We start from the raw sequence: 18,022 nt of genomic DNA, 5'->3' as shown, positions 1-18,022 counted from the left end.
ACCCGGCGGCCCGAGGGAGGGAAAACGGGGGACAGGCTCCCTTTCGAACTTGCCGAGCCTTTGTTCGGAGGAGGCCCGGGAGGGCGTCTTCGCCGCGAGAGGCCGCGGCCCCGGGGCACAGCCGCGCCCGGCCGGCGGCGCCGCCGGCACCCCGGCCTCGCGACCCCAACTTTCCTCGCAGCCACGGAGCTGGAAGTTTCCGGGCTTCGCGGGCGCGGGGCTGGGTCTCAGCAGCGACGCCTGAGCTTGGCAACAAAGGGGGAGAGCGGGCCGGGAGAGGGGAGCAAAGGAAGACACCCGGTGGAGACGGGCCGCCCCGCAGACACCCCGGGAACCTGAACTCCCACCAGAAGCCTCGGGCTTGTTTTGTCTTAAGGGGTAAACAACCACCCCACTCGGGACGTGCTGTTTCCAGGTGCATCGTCCCATCGCGAGGCACCTTCCTCCGGTACCTGCCTGTTTCAGAACCCACGCCGAAGTTCTTTGGGCAATTTGGGGGGGCGTGAGTGGACACAAGCTGCTCCCTGAAAGGTGGTTGACACTCAGGCCATGTCCCCAGCGCTGCAGCGGCCGGCCCAGGGGCTCTCTCTAGTCAGTCTCATCCCCTTAGCCCCTGGCAGCGACTACCCTCTGTTCCCATCTCAGAGCAAGGGCCAGCTAGGACCCCTGGTGTCCAGGGGAGGACCTGGGCTCCACAGGGTCCTGGGCCTGGCCCACCTGCTCCCAGCCTGCACCTGCGGCGATTGTGGGACCCTGTTCCCGCCCCTCTGGCAAATGCATGTTCCACGTGTGAGACAGGAGGATTCACCAGGCTAACCCTGACTGGGAAACCCCAGCGTCTCCCTCCCGGAGCTTCCTGGCTGCTGCCTGCCGTTTTCTGCCCCTTTGGCTCTGCCTGGCCTGGAACCCTCCTAGGGCAGGGTCCTGGGGACACGTCTGGGGAAGGCAGCCCAATGGATCTGCATGCACCATTGCCAAGCCCAGTCCAGAGACTGTGAGGGCCCTTTGAGCGCTGGAACCGGAGCTGAGAGGCACAGGGCATCCAGCTGCCCACCGGCCTTGGGAGGTGCCTGCACTGCCCTGTGCATCCGTTTGTCTGTCCATCCTTTTTTGCAAGAAATGTTTATGGAGAAAACACTGGATCCCATACCTGAGTCCGGAGACTGTTTCAGGCTGGGAGAGTGGCATTGTTTTTTGTTTGTTTGTTTTTTTAATGATCAGGGGGGCTGTGGAGGCCAGGGTAGGGATGGGGGGTAGGGGGGAATATGTTACTTCTTGTCCCAAAAAAGTGGGTCGTGCCTCAAACCGCTAGAGAACCTCTCCCTGAGGTGGATACAAAGTTTTCCTTCAAATAACCTCTCAAACAGGATCCCTCTGGAGTCAGCCCTGGACTTCCACACTGGTTCACGGAAGAGGCTGCAGCCATGAGGGTGCCTGATGGTGCCACCCATCCACCTGGAAATTTCCAAAATTTGCCATGGGGCAGAGGACATAGAGGTGGTAGAGGGGGGTAGGTAATGCCTAGGGCTGGTGGGGGCAGCGTGTGGAACAGAGCCATTTTGCAGAGGCACAGATACTTACTGGTCAGCTTACATACGTAGGCTGACAGCCCCTGGTGTCCACAGTGAGCCTCATCAGGGGGAAAATCCACCTGCCCGAGACACCCAAGATCCTTTCCCAGAGGGGGTGGAACGATGTTTCTTATTTTGTTTTTACAGGAACAAGCATGGGCGTCGTCTTTTCTCATTTCTCCCAAGATCTGGGCTGGTCAGCTGTGCTGCTCCAGCAAAGCAACTGAAGTTCTGTGAAGGGGTGCCAGGGGTGACATTTCAGGAAAACATTTGGTAGGTATGCCTCATTCTACACAAAAGCTCCTTGCACAGAGGCCTGGCCCTTTCCCAGGAAGGGAAGCCTGCCTGCTCCCTCCCAAGGCGTTCTCACCCAGGGGCTCCATTCCTGAGCTGCAGCCGCTTTATTTTACGGGACTGGAAAATGCATTGGGAACTACTCTTCTTCCTGAAGTTCGAACCCATTTGCTTTCTAACTTCTGGTCACTGGCATTCAGTTTGTCCCAAAGGGTGACGTTGCCCTGGCTCTATCAAAAATCATCAAGACCCTGTCTGGGCTGGCTTCATGGGCCTGTGCAGCCACCCTCGCATGCTCAATGCTCTGTTATCCTGATCTTAAAATTCCTAATCCTTTTGAACAAGGGGTCCTGGGCCCCCAAATTATGTAGCTAATCCCTATGTTGGTCATTGGTTAACGAGATATTAAAATTAAAAAGATTTTCATTTTTATTTTTTTACTAAATTCTGTTTACAGAAATAATTCCAGATTCCATGTAAACAAGATAAAAATATTTTAATCAAAGATCACAGTAGTTAGGAAAAATGTTCACCTTGAAAAGGCAGGAAGTTGTTACGGAAATGTTACAGTCTGAGAGTCAGAATTGCCCATGTTCAGTCCCCAGCTTGGCGGCGTGGGCACTATGTATCATCTCAGGGCCTCAGCTCCTGGGTGTGCTTGGGGGACAGCTCCCACCTGTGGGGTCCTCCGGGGAGCTACATGGTAGGAGAGTGTAGCAGGAGGTGTGGCACATACCAGCTACTCAATAAAAGTACCCTGACTGCCACGGTTATCATTTGATGTGAAGTCTCAGGTGCAGATCAACTACTTTTAACATAAGTGCATTTTACCTCTTCTCATTATAGAAGTGATACACACTGTTATAGAAAATTTGGAGAATACAGACGAAGGAAGGAAGGAAGGAAGGAAGGAAGGAAGGAAGGAAGGAAGGAAGGAAGGAAGGAAGGAAGGGAATTAATTTCTCTCTTAGTCCCTTTACTCCAAAGCCTTTGATCATTCACATTACAGTTTGTTTCTTTACAGTTATATAAATAGACATACAAATACATTACATTTTAAAAATTTCTTTACTTTTACCTCATCGATTTATTTTTAAATGGAAACCCTGGTGAGGCCCTGCAGGACAATCTGAGCAGGATTAATGACCCCAGGCTGTGAACTAATTCCAAGCAGACCACACCTGGAGTGCAGCTTCACACGCAAGTATGAAGCCACAGTCTCCACCGCCACCAGGACCACAGGTTTATGACATTTACAGTCACAAAAGTGCCGGGCGATAAAAACTCCACATCACAAAGCGTCCTTAACCTGCTGCTGCCTCATCATTCCCATTTGTGACTTGGTTAAAAATATATATTTTAATAGCTTCGGGCTCTTATTTTTAATTTCCACAGTCTGTTGAAGAATCTGCTCAGTCAGAATGAAAGAAACCATATCCATCAGGGCTCCTCCTCGGCACCTTTGTGAGGCCAGCTGGCTGGAAGGAAGGGGCCCGATGGAGCTGGGGGCGGGGGTGTGCGATGCTGGGGTGCCAGCAGCTCCAAGTGCAGGCAGAGCCCTGTTCTGAGACGCTCACTTAGTTTAAGCACTAAGCCCAGCTGACAGGCCACTGAATGTGCAGATTTTAAATCGCACAAGAACGCCAAGCAGACGGCAGGCAGAGAAAAAACACAGCCCCTGACCCCCATGTCCACACTGCATTAATGAGCTATTTGGGGCCCAGAAGCTCCTGGGAACTGAAGCTTGAAGGCAGGGAGAATCCAGGTGGGGTCAAATCTGAGCTTCACCTGCTACCGATTGACTCTGGGCACATCACTTCTTTCAATTTCCCCCAATTTGGAGAGCGTGACAAACAGTATCCCCAACCTCACAGGGCCGAAGTGGGCAGATGTGCAATATAGCTCAGTAGTGCACAGGGTCTGCCCAGGCCCGCCAGCCCCTGCAAGTCTCACCCAGGAGGGCCTCCTTCATCCGTGAAAGGGACACAGAGGCACCAAGACCAGAACCCCCACCCCACCCCTCACCCAGGGTAGCACAGGAGACTGGCACATTCAGGAGACGTGCATGGAGCCCTAGGAATCGGCACTCCCAACCAGAGGGTCTGGCTTCCAGGCCACCCGAGTGGGCCCGGGCGTAGGGATCTTCCTGCATCAGTAGTGCCCGGTTGGCACGGCAGCCCTGGAGCCTAACCCAGCACAGAAACTGGGCCAAAGGACCTGGGAAGGGAGCCCCGCTCCTCACACCCTCATGGACCGCTACCGCCTTCCAAACAGTTCCCTTTCGTTGGACAGGGGCAACCTTGCCGTCCTGTCCCAGAGCCTAGACCCGAGTCCCTGGCCTGCTACAACTGGAAGAAAGGAAAAGAGGTATGTTTGTTTTTATTTAATTTGTTTATAAGAAGAAAAGCGTGTTATAGAAAATTTGGAAATACAGAAAGGCACAGAAAAGAAAAAATTACCCATGAGATAATTACCTGGTACAATTTGTTGAAAGTCCTTCTGGTTGGTGTGTTTTCCAAATCATGTATGTATACGAGTATGTACTATGTGTGTGTATGTGATCATACTATAGGTTATTTTGGGGTTTTTTTGTTCAATATGTTGTGAGCATTTTATATCATAAAATATTATTCTCTACAGGATGTGAAACATAAAATTGAAATACCCATTAATTTTTAAAATCTACTTTATTGGGGTACAATTTCTATGCAGCAAGGTCCCTTTCACTGGTACTGTTGGATGAGTTTTGCCTGTGTAACCACCACTACAATCAAGAAAGAAAACACCCATCTCCACAAAATGCCCCCTGGTCCTGCAGCAGGCAGACCCCACCTCTCAGGCCCCAGGCGACCACTGATAGGAATCCTGTCACTATAGCTTTACCTTTATTTCATTTGCTATACATGGGATCACAGAATATGAACTCTTGCTCAGTAGAACTGACATTTGTCTACGTGACTGAGTCTATGAATGGCTTGTTCCTTCGTACCGATTTACAATATCCCACCATATATCTATCACAGTTTACCCATTCGTCTATTGGTGGACAGTTGGCTTGTTTCTGATATTTTGGCTATTGTGAATAGTTTATGTTAATTTTTTTTTTTTTTTAATTTTAACCAGCACCGTCACTGGCACAGGTTGAGGCGTATCTACCCAGTGGACATGGCCTGTGTATTTCCTGCCTGGAGCATGCCTGAGGGCTGTGGAGTAGTCCATCCTATGGGTGTTAAAACTTGTCACTATTGTCAGATATGTAACCTCTTATGGAGTTTTGCTATTTTAAATTATGCTGCTTGGAACATCTTTATACTGACACTTTTCTGTATGGCTGTGCTGCTTTCCTGATGAATTCCCAGAAGCAGAAGTGTCAGGTAGGGTGTCTGTGTGTGTAAGGCCCTCGCCACACAAAACCAGGGCTTTTGGGCAAGCTCAGATTCATTTTTCCGCATTTGTTCCTCATATTAAGGATGGGCATCATGATTCTCATTGTTCAGATGAGAAAGCCGGGGGCTGAAGTGACCAGCCAGCAGCCACCCACAGCCGGTAAGGGACAGTTAGAAGGAAAGCCAACCTGTAAGTCCCATACATTTCCAGGGCAGTTTCCTGCCTCACTCTCACTCATTTGCCTATATCAGACATGCTCGCAATTTTCCCACAAAGATTTCCATGAAAATCAAATTCTGGGCCCAGAGGTGAAAGGCAGCCTCGTGTTAATTAGTCTGGCTTTGGTTTGGCTCATCCACCGAGTTTGGATGTGTGCGACTATCTCTGTGTTTTCATACACACACGCTGGCACTCTAACACCCACCAACACCAGTGGTGGCCAGTCCAGACGATCCGGTCCACATTGTCCTTCCAAACCCCCTTCGGAGCCCAGCCAGGAGCCACAGGGGGCCCTGGCTTGGCTTCCACACATCTACTCAGCAGACTTGGCCCAAAGGACGTCTTGTTATTTCCCCAAATCAAATCTCTCCCCGAGGACAAAGATCAGGCTGCTGGAGTGATACAAAAGAATGATCCGTTCCTGAGACGGCTGCTCCCAAAGACGTGTTGCAGCTGGTCTGGGGGTGGCTGAGCCCTGGCGCTCGTCCAGTGCCCTGAAGAGGACGGGGGAAGGGGAGGTGCTCCTTGGAGTATGGGAGGCCTAGGTATTTGCAGAGGTCTCTCAGGCCACTCTGGGGCTCTGGAAACAGCTTAGCATTGAGACAGTTTGATTTCGTTCACTTATTTATCGGCTCCTGTGTGTCTGAGAGGGCTATAGTCATTACCTTATTTAAATCAACAACCAAATATTGTTATCCCCATTTTATTGATGAGAAACCTAAGGCTCAGAGAGGTTAAGAAACTTGCCTCAGGTCACACAGCAGTGGGTACTCAGTCTCAGCATGCCTGCTCCTTGCAGACATCAGGCCCCAGCCTCTCTTCTGAGTTAGAGGTCTCTGCTGTGTGTGGTTAGCAGGCCCCAAGGAACACACCTCCACCTGGAGCTATCTCAGGTAGAACCCAAGATGATTCTCAAGTGCTTGGAGGATACAAGTGGTCCAGACTCACCCTCCCTGGTGCCCAAATCCTGCCAGGTCTCTGAGTGGCCTCCTTCCTGAGACCATACCACAGGCCCAGCCCACTGCTGAGGGGGCCCACTAGCAGTCCGTTCCTTCCTCCATTTCAGGTGGCAGTGTTCCCTGAGTTGGGGCAAAGAATCACCTCCTCTCAGGCCTGTGGCTTAGAGCCGGGCGGCCTAAAGAGGCCTTTGTCCACGGCAGAAGGAACCAGAAAAAGGAAGAGCCCATTCTCCCAGAAAACATGTGTTTTCTGTTTACAGAGGGGCCTGTCCAGTTCCCATGCTTTGTTCTTTAATATAGAGCCAAGAAAAAAACATCAAATGTGCAGCTTCCTTTCTGAGGTACATTCGGAGGCTGGAAACTCTGGATTGTTGTGGGCATACCGCGCTGGGCCTCGAGCTGGCTGGGCCAGGGCCCCGAGTCCTGTCTGCGGCAGACATCCAGCATCACGTGGCCTTGCTATACAGCAACCTGGAAAGCCACGCGAAAAGCTAAGATGCCCCCTCGGTGCCCCCTCGGGAGGCTGTGGGTGGAGACGAGTGAGGCAGGCAGCCTCCGTGTAGCGGGGGTTTGGTTTCTTCAGCACCGAGTCCGCTTGTGTGGGAGGGGTACCCTGGGGCGCTCTCAGGCACACTTCGTGGCCTGTATCACTGGCACGGCCGGCGTGGTCCGACAAACCAGCCATCCTAGAATTACCCACCTTTTCACGCGTGTCAGATGCTGCACAGAGGGTGTCTTTTCCCATCACTTGAGCACAGGGACGCTGGATAACGAACAGGTAGGCGCTAACTTGGCACAGATCTCCAGGCTCCTGGGGGCAGAGCTCCCGGGCACCGGGCACCTTCAGGGAGGAGAGGGGCTTGGCTCTGGGTAGTAGCGTCCCCCTGCTGAGGATGCGGCAGCAGGGAGCTAAGATGTAACAGAGGCGGCAGCCAGCTGTGCCCGCTGCAAGGGAACTGTTATCACCGAGCCAGGTTAGCACGGAGTAAAAGCTGGGACGCTGCACTGGGGACCTGGGTCCAAACGCAGGCTGTGCCCTCTCCTGAGCGGCCTTGGACAAGCTGCCTCTATGAGCTCAGCCCCCTCATCTGTGAAAGGGGGTGACCGATGTTACCAGCCCTTAATGGAATTGCTATAAGGAGCAATGAGATGACACAAAGGCACCCGTCCCAGGCCTGCGTGGCAGTGGCTTTCAATAAATGGCAGCTGCTATTATGATTTCTGGGCCTTCAGCCTTCTCTGAAGTGGGGCTCTAGCTCCAGCATCAGTCCTCACAGCTCACATACGCCCCAGTTCACAGTCAGCAGATAGAGGGGCGCTCTGGGCCTAGCTTCCTCACTGCAGAGTGGGTGACACAAGGCACTGAGGCTTAAAGGGAGCCTCGCGTCCGGCCCAAGGGCGCTGCGTCCTGCGTTGCCACTGGGAAGGGTCGGGCCGGGCACCGCGGGCTTTGATCCGCCCGCTTTCCCTCCAGGCAGGGCAGGCCAGCAGCTCGCGTCCCGGGGGAGGGGGTGGGGTGGGGGTGGCCCCGCCCGGCCCGCCCCCTTTGATCTCTGGACCCCGGCTGTGAAGCCTCAGCTGCGGCCTCGGGGTCCAGCGCACCTGGGGGCGGGCGGGCGGGGACAGGAATGAGGAGGGCTGAAGGAAGTGCGCGCAGGACCTCCTCCGGGAGCCGCGCCCTTCCGCCACGGCGCTCAGCGGCCTTGACCTTCCAGGTCGCACGCCCTTCCGTCCCGTTCCGGAAGCCAATAGCCGCGCGACGGGCGGCGCGGACGCAGCGTGGCGGCGAGGGGGCGGGGCCGGGAGGGGTTCTTACGTGATCGGGGGCGGGGTCTCTGAGCGACCGGCTCCGGAAGCCCGGGCGAGGGCGCAGCCGGCCAGCGGCGCAGCCGAGGGGGCGAGGCGGGGGTTCGGGGCGTGGCCTCTACGCGCTGGGGGCGGTGCCTCTGGCTGTTGTCTCCCATCTGCGGGGGCGGCGGGAGGTTCGGAAGTAGCGTCGCAGTCCAGAGGGCGGGGCCTGGGCGGAGCCTTGCGCGGCTGGCTCGGAAGCTCCGGGGAAGGCAAGGCAAGGCGGTGCTAGGGGCGGAGCCTGGGCGGGGCCTCTGTGCGGCCGCGGCGCAGTTGTGATTTCAGTTTCTGCGTCCCGCCCTTCCCACCTGGAGCTTGTTTGACCTTTTCTTGGGTGCCGAGATATTTGAGCTAGATTTCATCTAATTCAGATTTCATTACTTTAGACTTTCATTTTTTAAAGTTTGATAATTTTCTGTCTTTTTCCCTCTTCCCCTGACAGGTAAAAACCTGACAGTAAAGACTTTGGAAAACCTAGGAATGGACAAATTAAAAGGAGAAATCTATCAAATCTCACAGCACAGATCAGGGACGAGCTCAGTGTGGACTCTGGTATTGAGTCATTTTTTTTTTTGTAAATATATAGATTTTTAATTAACACCGTACATACATTTGAGGATGCCTTAAAAATAACTGATTTTTTTTCTGACTGCAGAGGCATGCATTTTTCCTTCATTTTTACACAATTGTACATATCTTTTAAACAAAAATGGGATTGTACTGTACATATTGTTTTGCAATTTCTCCTTTCGTGCATGGTTATATTAGAAATGTCCCCACTGAATGCTCATTTACAGTGTTCTTTGTAATCACACAGCCCTGTGTTGGGTGGTCCATATTTTATTTAACCTATTTGCTATATTGAACATTGATATTCATAGTTTCCATCTCTTCCTTCTTTTATGATGAACATGCTTGCAGTTAAAGCTGCATGTTCATGAAAATTTTTTATCATAGATTCCTAGCTGTGGAATTACTGAGTCAAAGAATATACATATTCACTAATGTTTCATGCACCCCTCTTTTTTATGTTCTCCAAGTTTAAAAAGTAATAAATGAATGTTTTAACAAGTGATATGACTCGAATACTGTATATACAAAAAAGTGATCTCTCATATGCAAAATATATAAAGAACTCTTACAACTAACAACAAACCCAATTAAAAAGTGGACAAAGGACTTGAACAGACATTTCTCCAAAGATGATATATAAATAGCCAATAAACACATGAAAAGATGCTCAACATCACTAATCACTAGGGAAATGCAAATCAAAACCACAATGAAATACCACCTCACCCTATTAAATAAAAAGGCTAATAAAAAAAATAGTATGCATTAGTGAGGATGTGAAGAAGTTGGGACCCTTATGCATTGCTAGTAGGAATGTAAAATGGTGCAGCTATGTGGAAAACAGTATGGCAGCAGTTCCTTGAAAAATTAAACATAGAATTACCATATGACTCAACAATTCCACTCCTAGCTATATACCCATAGGTAGTAAAAGCTAGGACTTGAACAGAGATTACACATCCATTTTCATAGTAGAATTATTCACAATAGACAAAAGGTGGAAACAACTCAAATGTCCATCAGCAGATGAATAGATATGGTATGTGTGGTCTATACATACAATGGAATATTATTCAGCTTTAAAAAGGAATGAAATTCTGACACATGCTATAACTTGGATGAATCCTGGAAACATTATGCTAAGAGAAATAAGCTAGATACAGAATGACAAATATATGATTCCACTTATATGAAGTACCTAGATTGGTCAAACTCAAATTCAGAGATAGACAGTAGAATGGTAGTTACCAGGGTCTGGGGGGAGGGAAGAATGGGGGGTTATTATTTAATGGGTAAAGAGCTTCAGTTCGGGGAGATGGATAGTGGTGAGGAATGTACAACATATGTGAATGTATTTAATGCGGCTGAAATGGTAAATGGTAAATTTCACATTATGTACATTTTACCACACACACACACACACACACACACACACACACACACACACACACACGACATTTCTGCAAGGGAAAAAAAGACCTTTCCTAGATTCCCATTCTAAGGATGCCTGGGAGGGACAAGGCCTGCACATGTAGCAAACTCGTTGGGGGTGACCCTGCCCAGGTGGTTGGGGACAGCCCTTCTGGGGAGCTCTGCTCTGAGGAAACAAGGGCCAAGCCAGGCCGTACACATCCAGCATTTTCCATAATATTTTCCAAGCTGGGAGGGAGAAACCTGCTTTGGGGGAAGCAATGTGTCACTATAGATCTTTATCTGAACTTGGTCTTTTCTTTCTGGGCCATTGAAACACACACACACACACACACACACACACACACACACACACACACACTGACTCTCTTTGTCTTGATTGCAAACATAATACACGCTCATTGTCAACAGTGTTGTAAACACAGAAAGGCACCCATGAGAAAATAAATACATAGAATCCTAACTCAGAGCAACCACAGTTGACATTTGGGTGTGTATATTTGTCCAGCCTTTCTCTTCCATTCATAATACATACTTAAATCATTGTGGTCATACACCGTGTTTTGTAATCTGCATTTTCACTGATATGCAATGAAAAATGCACTTCATCTTTAAATATGTTCCTATAGCCCACTTTTTAATAATTGCAGAAGAATCCACCCTTCAAATGTCCCATAGATAACTTCTTTACCTAATCCTTTGTTGTTGGCTATCTAGGTGATTTCCAAGTGTGCTGCCATGAGCATCCTCCTTGCCCAGCTCTAGTAATTCCCGTAAAGAACCCCGAGGAGAGTTATTGTAACTTCACAGAGGATTTGCTTTTCAAAGGCTCTTGAATATATTACCAACTGGCTCTTCTGGAAGGGAGAATGGGTTATTCTAGCACCAGCAGCTCATGTGTGTGTGTGGGTGTGGTTTTTACATAAAGATGTCTTAGTTCTACCTGGCAGGAGGCCTGTCATAGCAGGAACACCACTGTTGCAGGTGGGCCCACTGTGGACCCCTGTTTTCACCTTTGCTCAACAATCCCAAGGAAAGTTGGGCAGAAGAACCTGGCTCTGAGTTCTGCTGGGGCAATGGCCCTGGCCCCATGGTCCCTGACCCTGGGGAAGGCTGACCTCTACTTGCCCTGGAGGCCACTGAGTGTTTTTCACTGCGTGTTTGCTGGCGTGGTTAGGACTGCATGGGACATTTCCCAGGTGCAGGGTGTGGAAGGCCCTCCAACTTCCTTCCAGGCCCACCTGGCTCTTCACTGTGGCTTGGAGGGCGGTATCCACCATTGTAGGGTCAACAGTCTCGGACACATTTCTGCTATGAAGCAGGACTCCTGTATCAAACAGTCACCGCCAGGATCCCCACCGCACACATCCTCCCGCCATCAGGTCCCCCTTCACGACAGCACAGGGTGTCCTGCATGATCCTCTGGTGGCCACTGCTCTTGGCTCAGTCACACAGGGGCTCAGCCCGAAACCTGGGGCTGGCTTGGGGAACCCTCCTCACATCTGTCCACCATGGTTATGAGCAAGGCCACCAGGGACACTAGAGACGCCAAGTCCTGGCCACCCTTCCTCTGGGGCCCCCTGTAATCAGCCCATCCTCGCCTCTCCTGGGCCACAACCTTCCCTCATCAGGACAGTCACCTCCCTAACTGCTGCCTGTCCTCACCCTTCTTAAAACCTTTTGATGCTGCACCACCCCAGGGTGGTCCCCTTCTTTTCTGTCCAGCCTCACCTCCCACCCTTTCTCCATCACTGCCTCCCAACTTCTCCAGCCACAGAGATCGGCTTGTCTTTACTCACATGCTGTTCCTTATGAACGGGATGCGCTTCCCACCCAGGTTGCCTTCCCAGCTTCTCCTCCCTTACTCCTGCTGTACATAACAGCAGCAGCTAATGTTACTGAACATGTACCTGAGCAAGGCTCGGCTCAGCTACCGCCGCCTCCAGGAAGCTTTCCAGGATGGATCCTGTGGCTATTACAAGCTACTCCTGCAATGCCCAGTCCTTCTGGCCTTGGTAACAAGCCTTGCCTTGGAGCGCCACCGGGTTGTGAGTTTCCAGAGAGCAAGGACTTGAGTCTTCAGTGTCTTCAGAGCCCAGCCCAGGGTCTGTTGACAATGTCAAGTCACATCTTGATTGGTAGAGCAAGTCCAAGGCAGCATAGCCTGGTTAAAGCAAGCAGCCAAGCACTGATATGAAGAGGAACACTGGTCAGAAATTAATTCAGACCATCCAGTTTCAAACATGCAATCATCTGGAAACAGAAAAGTTTGAAATTTGTTTTTGATAGAGAGGGATTAAAAAGCAAAGGAAAACTAGAAACAATATTCACCTTCATGTTACCTAAGAGAGCAATTGTATTTCCAGTGTAACCCTGCTGTGTGACCCTGGGCAAGAGTTCTCCCTCTCTGGGCCTCAGCCCTCTTCAATGCCAGGCTGTCCTCAGTGATCACCCTGGGCCTTCCAGCTCTGAGGCTGGGTGCAGGATTTCAATACTAATTACTGATGGTGCCTACCCTCCAATTAGCAAAATGTCACTGCCCTTGGAAGTGAGGACGTCTCCTTCTAGAACACTCCGAAAGGTTCAGTGCAGACCTTCACTCTTGATGGCCCTGCCCTGCCCTCCCTGTCCACACTCACATCTGCATGTTCTTTGACACACAGGAACAGATAGACATCTGTGCTTTGTCCCCATTTCTCTGTCCTCATAAACATTCTTCCATCTTAATGGCCTGAGAGACCTGTGTCACATCTGCAGACCACCCCGTGTACCCTCCGTATGGTTCAGTCCTCATTGTACTGGCCACCAGGTGTCCTGGGTCAGCCTCTGAGAGCCTCCAGGTTAAAGGGCACCAGTGGACCCTGCTGGAGACCTACACGGTCCAGTGGGGTCAGGAAAACAGTGGTGCAGAGAGCAAGGGATGCCGTGAAGAGGACCCATCCTCGTGAAGGCCTGGCCGTGACCTCATTTGCAACTGTTTGGGTGAAATGACAAATACGAGGACGTGGCAAGTTGTTCATAAAACCAAGTTTGTTCAGCAGGAAGAAATGACCTTTATCTTGAGATTGTCTTCCTACTGAAAAAGTAGGTTTATAAATAGTCTTGCAAAAAAGGAAATTATAATTAATTATTTTTCTAAAGGCCCCAACATGGAAAACTAGAAAATTGGCAATCTTCAGGAGGTCTGCAATATTTCCTTTGAAATTTGACCGGTCTGTGAATTCCAGATGTCTGAGAACCCTTCCAGCACGCTCCCTGCTGAGGCCCAGGGAGAGGCCCGCGCTCAGGCCCTGCTCTGCGACTCCGTGCGTGGGCGTGCGTGCGTGGGCGTGCGTGCATCGAGCTTGCAGCGGCTCCCTAGTGCCCTGGGCTTGGAACCAAATACCTTAGCGAGGCAGGTGGGAGGAGAGAGGAGGCAACAAGGAAGGGTCAGGGGGCTGCTTCCCGGAGGAGGTGGGGTCTGAACCAAGCCTTACAGGTGGCGCTAGTCCGCGCTGGTCCGCAAGGGCGGGTGGGGAAGAGAGGGGCCAGTCGAGGGTGCGCTGTGAGAGCAGGGGCGGGGGCCTCGGCCTCGGCCCCCCGGCTGACCACTCCCGCATTGTGGCCCTAACTTCCTCACGGGGGCGGGGGGGAGGGGGGTGCTCCAGGCCGGAGGGCCGGACGCTCCTGGTAGGTGGGATGGAGGGCACCTGGCAGGGAGTGGGGAGGGGGGAGCCCCGGCGGGGGACGCGGGGCCTCGCGGCAGCAGGGGCCCTGGCAGGGAACGTGGGGGGCTCACGGCCGGGCCTCCCGCCCAGACGCGCTGCCAGGCTGATTAGCATGGGCGAGGGGCGCTGGCGCGGGGGGCGCCGCCGGCCGAGCTGGCACGTCCCTCGCGGGCCCAGCTGGCCGGGCCGAGACACAAAGCGCCTCAGACGGCGGCGGCCTCGGCCATTCACGCGCAGGGGCGGCCCGGGCTCGGGCGGCGAGGAGTTCCCGCCGCCGGGACGAAGAATAGCGCCTGGGCCGGGCGGGGCGCGGCGGCCCCGCGCTCCTGACCTTGAACCTTTGTGACTGGAGCGCATGCAAATCGCGGCGGGGCCGCGCCAAGCCCCGAGGGCGCCGCGCCGCCCGGGGTGTCCTGACGAACAATGCGCCACTGTCCCCGCGCGGCGCCGCGGGCTGGGAACGGCGCGGGCACGCACCCGGCGGCGCGGCGCGGAATGCCAATGCGGGCTCCCCGGCCGGCCGGGGGCGCGGGCCCACGGGGGAGGGGGCGGGGAGCGGCCCCGGTGCCCGGAGCGGCCCCGCAGCGCGTCCCGGCCGGTGCAGCTAAGTCCCAAGGATCGTAGGCTCGTGTAGGTGATGTCTCTCCCTCCTGCCTTCCTGTCTTTCTTTTATTGGTTTCATTTTTTAATCCCTCGTGATCGGTAACAAAATTAAGGTCGACCCAATAACCGCCTCACCCCGAGAGAACATGTGCTTCCGTGGGCGGGTTCCTGCCTCCTCCTCCCTCCGTGGGCTCTACTCCCTGCAAGTCAGCATCTTGCTTTTGTCACTGGTCATAAGCATTTCCTTTTGTCGTGGACGTCCTCACCAATGCTCCTTTTAAAGGCTGAAAGGAATTGTTCTCCGTGGCTGAGCCTAGGCCCTGCAGCCTGGGTGTCCCCATCGCAGGGACAACAGCTTGTCAACAGGGTCATAGCAGTCCCATAAGTGGCTGTACAAAGAGGAAAGGCAGGGAGGGACCTCTCCCTGAGTCGTTAATTACAAGTTGCTGAATTGAGCCCAGAAGGGCTGTGCCAGGCCAAAACGTGGGCCACAGGGCATCTGGGCTCACTGTCGAGTTGCGTTATGTAACTAAGTAGGCCAGAGGCAGCCCCTCAGGAAGCTTCGGCTGGTTTTTATGCACATGTGCATGGCCAGGCGATGGTAGCTCCTTCTATTAATTTGAACTGGACACATTTGAGACAGGAGACAGACCCAGCGCAGAGTCAGATGTCCCAGCCCTGAAGCAGGCTGCTGACTGGTCACTTGTCCTCCCGGGACGCAGTGTCCTCATCTGATAAGGGGTCTGGCGCCCGCTTGCTCATCTCACGGAGGCAGTGGACTTGAGGGCTGGTCTCTGGGTCCATGCGGCTACCCCGGTGTGAGGGAGGCGTGTGTGTGTGTGTGTGTGTGTGCATGTGTGAGGGGAGCGTGCACACAAGTCCACTCCCGCTGAGGCCCTGGGGGACCCAGCACAGCAGTGAGAGGCTCAGAGGAGGTGACCTTGGACAAGACACGCCCTCTCTGGGCCTCAGTTTCTGCAGGTGTTCAGCGAGGGGGTTGTAGAGAGGGTCTCCATGGATTCTTCCAGGTAAAGGATGGCACTGGAGCACAGGGCTGCATCCTTCCCAGCCAGAGGTCCCGAACATGCTGGGTTCTTTGGTTTCCAGCGACCGCCCCACCCCGAGACCTCCTTCGGGCTGGACACAGGGCATGAGACCCTGTCCCTGTGGTTGGGGAGCTCAGGGCCTGGCTGGAAGCAGGAGAGGTGGGCAGGGACGGATAAGGAAGCAGGTGGTGAGTGCGGTGAGGGAAGACGCATGTGGGTGGTGCGCACGGAATAGAGGAAGCACAGAGGAGGCGATGGCGGGGCCCAGGAAGGCTCCTGAGGGGGTGCTGCCTGAGCGGAGCCTTAAGAAGGATGAGGAGCTTTTCGTCAGAACTTAAGGCAGAAGGAGAACTGTGGGGTCAGAGGGAGCTCTCAAGACATTGGGTGGGGGGTCGGGGTGTGTGTGTGGAGTGCTCTCCAGGCACAGGGAATGTTCTGGTGCAGAAGCCAAAGGACACAGAGCATGCTCTCTGGGGAAACCCCTTCCTCAGGCAAACTTTCCTGCTTCTTTGAGTTTATACACACTGCCTCATAGTGGGTCAGCTGGACTAGAAACCCCAAAGTAAACAGAATAGAGCCGCCGGTCTGGCTAAGGGAAATGTCAGGGTGGGAGAATGGGATGGGGGAAGGGAGAGGGAAGTAAAAGCCTGTCTGCCTTGAACTCCGGAGGAGTTGCAGGTTGGGTCCACTCTTATCCTCAGAGCAAAGGCAGGCTTCTTAGCCCCGAGACTTTGGGGTGCTCCTTAACAAAGGAGTGGCTCCATGCACAGGAAACGGGTGCCTTTCAGGTCCTTGTGTCAGTGAAAATCAGGGCTGCAGGCATCACGTGGTGTGGTGCTAGGTGATGTCTTACTGGAGGAAGTGATGGCAAAGGGTTGATCTGATTCTGGCAGGGAGAATGGCTGCAAAATGGCAATGACAATGGGACAAAGCTCCCTGGGTCGGTGAGGAAGAACCGGGCTAATGCACAGAGAGCCCGGGGGGCCAAAGGCGCATCCGCCCCACCCTCAGCTTACTGAACATCTGGCGGCTCCAGGGACCAAGCTGAACCTTCCAGAGGGTGGCTGGGGGAGGGGCAGGGGCACGTTTGAATTCTCAAGGCCTCTGTACTCCTAATAGTAAAATACTATTTCTGAAATGAATTTGGTAAGTCATGGTTGACTGGCCTCCACTCCCAAAGGCACATTTTGAAAACAAACAAAACCCAGAAAGGCTGCAAGCCCCAGATGTCCGCTGCTGCCCTGAAAACTTCTCGGCCTCACGGACACCGGGGTATCTTGGCAAGTCAGACAGGACAGGCCCTGGGCATCACGCATGGCCCCTGGCTGCTGACTGATTGAAGGGAAGACTGCGGTCCTAGGGGCCCTCGTCTAAAGCCAAGGCGGCCAGGGAGAGAACCAGGTCTCCCGCCTTCTAGGTCTTTCCACTACTTCACCGGATTCCTCGGGAATTAGCAATGGAAAATCGATCCCACTCTGGGGGAAGAAGCGAGTCATATTTTCCGTCCTGGCTCCTTGCAAGCACCTGGGACGTGGTGGGTCCCTCACAGATCCCGTGCAGAGGAGCTGGGTTATGTCACCCAGGGGGCAGTTACAGAAGAGGCTTTGGCTGTGCTGACATCATGGGTGGGGCTCTGGTGTGAAATCAGCCCCAGGGGCCTCCAGCTGGCGGCCACCACCCTGGGGAAGAGGGGACCCAGGGGCGCTGGCTGGGTGGCCTGGGCCGGCGAGGGTAATGCAAGGTCTCAGAGGCTCTCAGGCCCAGAAGAGGAGGAAGGAAGCGCCAACACTCAGCCCTGGTCCCACAGCACGTCCTGCTCTGGTCCTGGGTGGACATGGAGGCTGAGAAGCCAGCGCTGGAGCCAGCCTGCCTGGGTTTGACACTGGCTCGCTACTCACTGGTCCTGTGCCCTTACACAGGTTGCTTCACCTCCCCGGGCCTTGGTTTTCTCCTCTGTGAAGTCAGATAGCAACCTTAGCCTGGTGACTGACACATAGTAAGTGCTCAGTAAATGCCAGCATTAATTTGGGATTCATCTCGGATTCCCTCAGTCTTTCGCCGTCATGGAACCTGTCAGTTTTGTCCTTTCTTCCCCATTCCTTCTGGTCTCCAGGTCTGAGGTCCCGAACTTCTCCATGTGGAATGAGCTAGGACTTGGACAGAAGGGGCCTGAGTCTCCAAGACCCATCAGTGGATCCAGGCGAGGCTTGCCGGGCAGGGGGATTCAGGCCCTTGGGGACAAACTGACTCAGACACTGAAGCCCACAGCTTCACTGAGTGAGTGGCATGAGGGCTACAAGGGAGGTGACAAAGGAAGGTTATGGTCCCCATTCAGCTAGTAGGAAATTACCCTCTGTGGCCATGACTAAGCTGGTTCCCCCCCC

General features: G+C 53.2%; 1 long non-coding RNA gene across 8 annotated transcripts in view; it reads left to right on the top strand.

Moving 5' to 3' along the window:
• Positions 1 to 9,346, top strand: part of LOC109387646 (uncharacterized) — a 9,756-nt gene extending 410 nt beyond the window's left edge. Inside the window, exons 1-6 of one of the 8 annotated variants that reach the window (XR_002125064.1) lie at positions 509 to 1,066; positions 1,368 to 1,510; positions 1,719 to 1,844; positions 4,158 to 4,232; positions 4,989 to 7,208; positions 8,721 to 9,346. This is a non-coding gene — a long non-coding RNA (uncharacterized LOC109387646). The other 7 variants (XR_002125059.1, XR_002125057.1, XR_002125061.1 and 4 more) reach the window with 7 other exon arrangements.
• The last annotated feature ends 8,676 nt before the right edge of the window (positions 9,347 to 18,022 follow it).

Source organism: Hipposideros armiger, unplaced genomic scaffold, assembly GCF_001890085.2.
Source record: "Hipposideros armiger isolate ML-2016 unplaced genomic scaffold, ASM189008v1 scaffold_164, whole genome shotgun sequence".
Classification (NCBI taxonomy): domain Eukaryota; kingdom Metazoa; phylum Chordata; class Mammalia; order Chiroptera; family Hipposideridae; genus Hipposideros; species Hipposideros armiger.
The sequence above is the reverse complement of the archived record's forward strand: the minus strand, read 5'-3'. Positions and strand labels throughout refer to the sequence as shown.